At 41.2% G+C, this 8,305-nt stretch overlaps 1 pseudogene; it reads left to right on the top strand.

The window, feature by feature from the left end:
- The first annotated feature begins 7,189 nt into the window (after window positions 1-7,189).
- On the top strand, window positions 7,190-7,783 carry LOC147421590 (uncharacterized; annotated as a pseudogene).
- Window positions 7,784-8,305: the final 522 nt, after the last annotated feature.

Raw genomic sequence — 8,305 nt, 5'->3', positions numbered from 1 at the left:
AAGAAGCTGGATGGCACAAACTTTCCATTCTGGAAGAAGCAGATTTGGCATATTTTGGTGCAGAAAAAACAAGTGAAGCCATTGAAGCTTAAAGGGGAGAGACCAGAAGGTATGGCTAAAGATGAGTGGGAAGAGATTGACGAGTTAGCTTGTTCCACAATCATGCTGACACTGGCAGAAAATGTTTACTTCAACGTAGCAGAAGAGACTACAATGTATGGCGTATGGCAAAAGCTATGTGGTATGTACGAGAAACAAAGTGCTGCTTCTCAGATTTACTGGCTCAAGAAATTGGTGGATTTGAAGATGAAGGAAGGGACAGCCATGTCAAATCATCTCAATGAATTTCACACAATTTTCAGTCAGTTAACAGCACAGGAGATAGTCTTTCTAGATTCAGTGAAGGCTATGTTTCTCTTAATCACTTTGCCAGACAGTTGGGATACTTTTCGCACAGCGTTAAGTAATTCTGTCGTGTCAGAAGGTCTTACAAGTGCCAATGTAGAAGGCAGCTTGCTCACAGAGGAAGTGAACAGGAAGAACCTTGACAAAGGCAAAGGCAATAGTGCTTTGGTCGTTCGAGGGAGACAACAATCTAAAGAGAAGAAGGGTAAGAAGGCACAAAACCGAAGTAAGTCTCGGGGACTCGAAGTCGAAGGATGACATAGAATGCTACCGTTGTGGCAAGAAGGGTCACATGAAGAGAGACTGTACGAAGTGGAAACAAGAAAAAGGCAAAGCAAAGAGTTCTGAGCAAGATGAAAAGAAGAGTTCAATGAAGATCGAAGAGGTGAATGTCACAGGATTTGGTTCAGACAGTGATCTGGTATAGCAGCTGGTGACATCTTCCTCACAAGAAATCTTGATTATGTTTTCTTGACTACAGAGGATGGACATGCTATGAGTGATTGGATTATCGACTCAGGGGCATCTTTACATGTTTCTCTGCACAAAGAGTGGTTTACATCATATGTGGCTACTAAAGATTATGTCAGACTTGGCAATGAGCAGGTTTGTGACATACTTGGAGTGGGAGATGTGCAGTTGAAGTTTTAGAATGGCTCTTCTTTATGACTCAAGAATGTCAGACATGTTCCAGCAATCCGAAAGAGCTTGATCAGTACAGGGAAGTTGGATGATGCAGGTTATGTGACAGTTTTTGGGAACAACACTTGGAAGATCTCCAAAGGTCCGATGACTGTAGCACATGGTAGCAAGTCAGGAACTATGTACACTTTACATGTTTCAGAGGTTAAAAATCATGTAATTAATGTGATTGAGCAGCCAACTGTGTCATTGTGGCATCGTAGGCTGGGACATATGTCAAAACGAGGAATGAAAATACTTTCTTATGGTTATTTGCCTGGCTTTTCATTTCAAGATTTCGAGTTTTGTGAGCATTTTGTTTATGGTAAGCAAACACAGGAACCGCACAAATCAAAGAGGAATCGTAGGGACGAACGGTTAGCTCTTGCGCATAGCGATCTATGCGGACCAATGCCTAGATTGTCACTAGGGGGAGCAGCGTACTTTTGTACATTCATAGATGACTATTCTCGCAAAGTATGGGTTTACTTCTTGAAGCACAAGGATGAGGTTCTCAAGGTCTTTAAGACATTCTTGCAGCTTGTGGAGAATCAGACTGGTCAGAAGTTGAAGTGCTTGAGAGCTGACAATGGTGGAGAGTACGTTTCCAAGGCTTTTCAAGACTTTTGTGAAGCAAAGGGGATTAAGCGGGAACTGACTGCACCATATAATCCTTCACAAAATGGGGTTGCAGAACGTATGAATAGAACCATACAGGAGAAGGTCAGAAGCATGTTGTCAAATGCTGAGTTGTCTGATGGATTTTGGGCGGAAGCAGTGGCTACAGTAGTCCATTTGATCAACAGGTCTCCTAGTAGGGTTTCGGATAAGAGTGAAGTGGCCGAGATGCTATGGACAGGCAAGGCACCTTTGTGTAAGAATCTCAGAGTCTTTGGTTGTGAATCTTATAGCCATATTCCTAAGGAGTTCAGGAATAAGTTAGAACCAAAGAGCAAGAAGTGTATATCTCTTGGCTACGGCGAATCGGGTGAGATGGGTTACCGGCTTTGGGATCCTGAGTCCAGAAAAGTTATTCGTAGCAATGATGTGCATTTTAATGAAGCCAAGTTTCACACTAAGCTAGAGAAGACAGAGGAGATCAGAAGAGTTGTCTTCAGGGAAGATGGACCTAGTGCTAGCACATCAAGACAGCATGGTCAGGCTCAGGAACAGCCTACAGTGGCTAGAGAGGTAGACGTTCTGAGCGTGTCTCCAAACCACCTGGTCGTTATGTGCCACCTCTAAATTATGTCATGCTCACGAATTGCGGAGAACCATCTTGTTACAAGGAGGCATTACAAGTGGTTGACTCAAAAAAATGGCAGTTGGACATGCAATCAGAGATGACGGCTCTGCATAAGAATCAAACGTGGGATTTGGTTCAACTGCCAGAGGGCAAGAAAGCTATACCTTGTAAGTGGGTTTACAGGTATAAGCGTACTCCTCATGATGGATAGCCAAAATACAAAGCACGGTTGGTTGCTAAGGGTTTTAAGCAAGAACACGGAATAGATTTTGATGAAGTCTTTTCACCAGTTGTCAAGATGACAACATTGAGAAGTGTATTTGCTTTGGTTGCCAAACATGATGTGCATTTACATCAGATGGATGTGAAAACGGCATTTCTTCATGGAGATTTGCATGAGGAGGTTTATATGCAGCAGCCAGAAGGGTATGTTGAGAAAGGCAAAGAGAAATTGGTATGTCGTTTGAGAAAGAGTCTCTATGGATTGAAACAAGCACCAAGAGAATGGTACAAGGAGTTTCACCAGTTTATGCTTTCTCAAGGATACAAGAGAAGTGAGACAGATCATTGCCTGTATACTGGACAAGCTAAGGATGGTAGCTTGATAATCCTCATCTTGTATGTGGATGACATGTTACTTGCTGGTAGACAAATGGCAAAAATTTCAGCTCTTAAGTCAAAAATGGTAAAGGTTTTTGACATGAAAGACATGGGTGAGGCAAGTCATATATTGGGTATGTGTATCCAGCGAGATAGGTCAAAGAAGATGCTTTACTTATCTCAGGAAGATTATATTTACAAGGTGTTGCAACGTTTCCATATGGACAGGGGAGAGGCATTGATGAAACCATTGCCGTTATATGTGAAACTAAGCAACCAAGATTGCCCACAGGTCTGAGGTGGAAAAGATTGAAATGGATATGGTGTCGTATGTGTCTGCATGTGGGAGTTTGATGTATGCAATAATTGCTACACGTTCGAATATTGCATTTGCAGTGGGAGTGGTCAGCAGATATATGTCAAATCCCGGCAACAAACATTGGGAGGTAGTGAAAGGTATCATGAGATACTTAAAACATACAAAGAGTATGCACATATGCTATGGTAGTCAGGATTTGAGTATCAGAGGATACACTGACTCAGGTTATGCAGGAGTCTTGGATAAGAGGATATCTACATCAGGCTATGTCTTTACATTGGCTGGAGGTGCCATATCATGGCGATCTTGATTACAAGATTGTATTACACAGTCTACTACAGAAGCTAAGTATGTTGCAGAAAATGAGGCATGCAAAGAAGCTATTTGGCTTGGTAGACTGGTAGCCGACTTGGGAATCAAAGTAAATATGCCAGATTTATATTGTGATAGTCAAAGTACTATACAATTGGCAAAGAATACAGTGGTTCCATTCGAAGACTAAGCATATTGATGTGAAATATCACTTCATTAGGGAAGTACTTGAAGACCAGCAAATACAACTGATGAAGATCCACACCAAGGACAATCCTGCTGATCTACTCACAAAGGGACTTCCAGGAAAGGGCTTTGTGCATTGTCGTGAGTTATTGGGCATTGGATAGATGGAAGCCATGTAAATCTTTGTACATTTATGTTCATAGACTTATAGCTACTTAAAGTGCCACATTGGACTTTAAGTGGGAGGTTGTTGGGATTAAAGCCCAAGTGGCCTCTTATACGGATATGGCCGCCCGCCCGCCTAACTCACTTATCACTAACTCTTTGTATATACTCACTTATACTTTTGTGAATAATAAGATAACCATTCAATGATTCTCTGCATACTGTGTAAGCTCTCTGTTTGTGTGTATCTCTATGTGTGTGTGTGTGAGTCGATCTAAGCTCCGCTCCTCGACTTCAGGCCTTCTATTTGGAAAAGTAGTTTTCTAAGAAAACTTTAGCCAAGTAAATGTTCAAAGTTCAAACTCGATCTGAGGAGATCCCTGGATACTTATAATTATTAATAAGTTATTAGTGAGTCGAGGCTCTCGAGACCCGCCGCCTGCAAAGTTCAAAAACTTCAAAGTTCACGAACTAGTCCAGGACTCCAGGCTTGCAGAGATGATGCTTGCTGCTTGGCACTTTTGTGGACAGTAAAACCAGCTCGAGCCTCGTTTGTGATTTCTGAGGTACACTTTGAAGTTTGTACGCATGCACACAGATTGAGAGAGAACGCATGGGGCATTGGGGGCCCGAGAGAGAGAGAGAGAGAGAGAGAGAGAGAGAGAGAGAGAGAGAGAGAGAGAGAGAGTAGAGGGGAGAGAGCTCTCTTATAGTCTAGACTCTACATGCATATTGCATACATTGCCAAGCCCGGTCCCCCATAGTCAACTTGATTTGCAAAAGAGGTTCAATCAGGATGATAATGTGATCCGGACCATCATGATTCATGATGCTATTGTAGTAAACTGTAAGAGACTCTTTCTTTTCTCTCATTTTTCCTGCTCCAATGGGCCTTGAATTGCAAGGCTATGGTAGATTGCTACATAAAAAGAGGCATCTTGTTTTTCTCCTTTGTTGAGTCATGGTTGCCATCAATGCACTGTCAGATTCGAGCCTAAAGTAGCCTCTTGATAACTTGTTCAGCTCCATGGATGGATCTGTATCTTCTCCTTTCACACTTTATTATAGGTATGCTTGTTTTATGACTAAGACCACGGGTTGTTTCTAGAGATTCCCTAGAGTTCTAGAGAGGATTGGAGTCTTTGAATTTTGTAATTAGAAATAGAATGCTAAATGTGCATACACAATATGAGATTTTTGGGTGATGTTGAGCGACATCAAAACTCCCGAAAAATGGAGCATGACACTTTTCATTACTAGAGAAACCTTAAGCTTCAAAATCCAAAACCTAAGCTACCTACCTTGCTTTTAGTGGTCTTTTGCAATAAAATATCAAGAGTTTCTTGTATAAATTTTCTCCTTTGTCAGGCAACTCATAGAAAAATTCTTGTTCAAAAGTGCACATTATTCTCGATTGACCCATTTAGTGACAAGCTTTAGAAGAGTGTCGATTGCATCATGGACGATATAGCTTATAAAATTTTTGATTATGCATCAATTAGATGCTGAGTCGTTCAACATGGCACAATTGACTATGTGAGACAAATACCTCATGGTGAATACTCTATGAGAGAGAGAGAGAGAGAGAGAGAGAGAGAGAGAGAGAGAGAGAGAGAGAGAGAGAGAGAGAGAGAGAGAGAGAGAGAGAGAGAGAGAGAGAGAGAACTGTGTATGCATGTGAGATAGAGGGATTTCTGGCTTTTCAAATTGGAGTCTAAAGGTGATCAATGATCGTTATTGCATCTTTTGCCTTATGATGAGCATTGATTTTATGAGCTAGCAATTTACATGCTTTTCACTTGCAAGTTGCAGGCTACAACTTTGATGCAAAGAGGTGACATCTGGCTAGTAGCGGTTTGAAGATCAATTCTATAGTTCTATGTTCAATCATTTCGATTCAAGTGTGAATGTACTTTCATGCTTTTATGTGCATTGTATATGTGATCTCCTTGATAATACTCTTAGGATTTACTTTGGAATCTAGATTTGCATTTGATAGTTGTTATTTTGCTTTGTGCTTGTTTACTTCTAAAGTTACATATGGTCATATTGTGGATGAAAATGTAATCTAAGCTTTATGTAATATATTTGTAGATCCACATAGATATGGGAAAACAAAAAAAAAGGCCAAAAACAGAAGCAAGTAGATCTTCAAAGTTTTACAAAGCTGTAGAAGGTCGAAATAAGAGGAAAAAAGACGAACTAGAAGAAGAGCATGCACGTGTCATGGAAGGTATCTTTGGCGATGGATTGGAGATAGGACCACTTAGCAATGAGGAAGCCCATGAGCAAGTAGAAACAAGCTTGGAACCAGCTTTTAAAACTAATAAGCAAAGAAGGTGGAGACCGGCTTGGAAGTTTGAGCATCCATGGGCTTATCCAGTAGTGGTTGAAAACAAGCTACGGATAAAATGTGAGTGGTGTGTGTATTGCAAGCACAAAAATCCTTTTGCAAAGAAAGGTTCTTCAACAATCCAACTACCTGCTTTGCATGAGCATAGCAAGTCAGATGAGCCCCAAATTGCAGCCTTAAAGTGGGCAGACAAGGAGAATAGGACTTACATTCCTCTCCTGGAATATGTAGCCACTTTTGAGGACAAGGAGAAGATAAGAGTCATCACAATAATGTGGCAAACATACTTTGTGGTGCGATGTGCTGGGCCAATGGAGCCTTTTGAGAATCTTTGTCTTCATCAAATTGAGCAAGGTTTACCCAATATGCCCAAGCATGTGGACTATGGAACCTACTTGAATAGGAAATCTAGAATGGAATTTGTGCAAGCCATTGCAGATGTTCTTTCGGAGGCTTTATGCAAAGGGATCCAAGCAAGTACTTGGTATTCTCTTATAGTGGATGATAGTACAGATCGCGGGAAATAAGGTCACCTGATTGCTTTTGTGAGCTACTTGAAAGATGGAGGTAAGGGTGACAACAATGTAGCATTTGTCAAGCTCATAAAAATATATGATGGTGGAGCAGAGGCAAAGTATAATGCAATCATTAAGCTGCTCAAGGACATGGTATTATGTCTTAGGAAACTTGTATCTCTTGCAACTTATGGATGCTCAGTCATGGTGGGCTGCAAAAGTGGACTCTTTGCTAAGATGAAAGCAAGTGTGCCGCATCTTCTTCTTAGTGCATTGCCCATCGGTAATATCTTGAAGCAAGTCAAGCTGTAGGTTGTTTTCCTAAACTCGTGTACTTGGATAAGTTGTGTAGGAGCATTTATACTTGGCTACATGCGTCAGGTAAAAGAATTGACGATTTCAATCTGATGGAGGGGGCACTAGATGTGCTAGAGCTAGCCATGTTGTGAATGCACTCCGTGAGGTGGCTATCACGAGGCTAGATGTTGGAGAGGATGGTGAAGGTTATGCCTGATTTACTCATGGATATTGGCAAAGAAAAGCCAAGCATCTATGATGAGCTCCTGATCTATGCAAATCAGTTTTACATTCACCTTTTAGCTGATGTATGTACGGAGCTAAATATCTTGAATTGCCAATTTCAATCCGACCTTGTGGATATTGCTAACATATTTGATTATGTTGACGCAACTTTGCAAAACTTGAGGAAGAAGTTTTTGAGAGACTCTTCCAGATGTGGAACAAAGTACTTGAAACGCTTTGTTGAGGAAACGTCAAAGGGAGAGATCACATTCTCTGATGTTAGTGGAGATTCTCATGCTCACAAGCTGAAGTTTGAGGGCATTGAGGGAACCTGCAAAGGTGGCTCATTTGAGGATTGCATGCAGCTGGGAAGAGAGCTAGTGGAAAATTTGAATGGTAGGATGCAAGAGGACATGCCAATTTTTGATGCTTGCAAGCTCTTTATCCCAAAACACTATCCTGGGGGGGAGGTGGAATAGGAGGTTGCAAAAGATATTGAAACAATATGGAAGCCTGGTCGAAGATGCAGAGAAATGCATGGGAGAACTAGACTCATTTGCTACTGTTTTATCTAGTAATTTCAAGCGAAAAGGATTCCATGATGGCTGGGATGTATGAAAGGATGATGTAACTATGCATGATTCATTTCGAAATATGATGAGGCTTTCGGAGATTCTATATGTAGTTCCTCTTAGTACAGCAGCTGCAGAACGTGGGTTTTTGGTTCAAAATCACATCAAATCTGCTCATAGAACCAGCATGTCTATAACAACTCTTGAGAACTATATGTCTATAGGCTTGAACGGACCTGCAAATACTTCAGATGTCCCATGGAATGAGGTGTTTTTTATGTGGGCCAAGAAGAAGAAGAGGTTTGTAAATATCTCAGCGTAGATGGTTGCCATGTAACTTGGGAAGCAGGCTCGAGTTCACTACTATTTCATGGGTTTCCAAGTCTTGCCAATGTTTTGTGCCTTTTTGAAGGTTTTTGTAGCTATGTT

This window comes from Adiantum capillus-veneris, chromosome 27 (assembly GCF_014529385.1).
Source record: "Adiantum capillus-veneris isolate H3 chromosome 27, ASM1452938v2, whole genome shotgun sequence".
NCBI classification, from domain to species: domain Eukaryota; kingdom Viridiplantae; phylum Streptophyta; class Polypodiopsida; order Polypodiales; family Pteridaceae; genus Adiantum; species Adiantum capillus-veneris.
The sequence above is the reverse complement of the archived record's forward strand: the minus strand, read 5'-3'. Positions and strand labels throughout refer to the sequence as shown.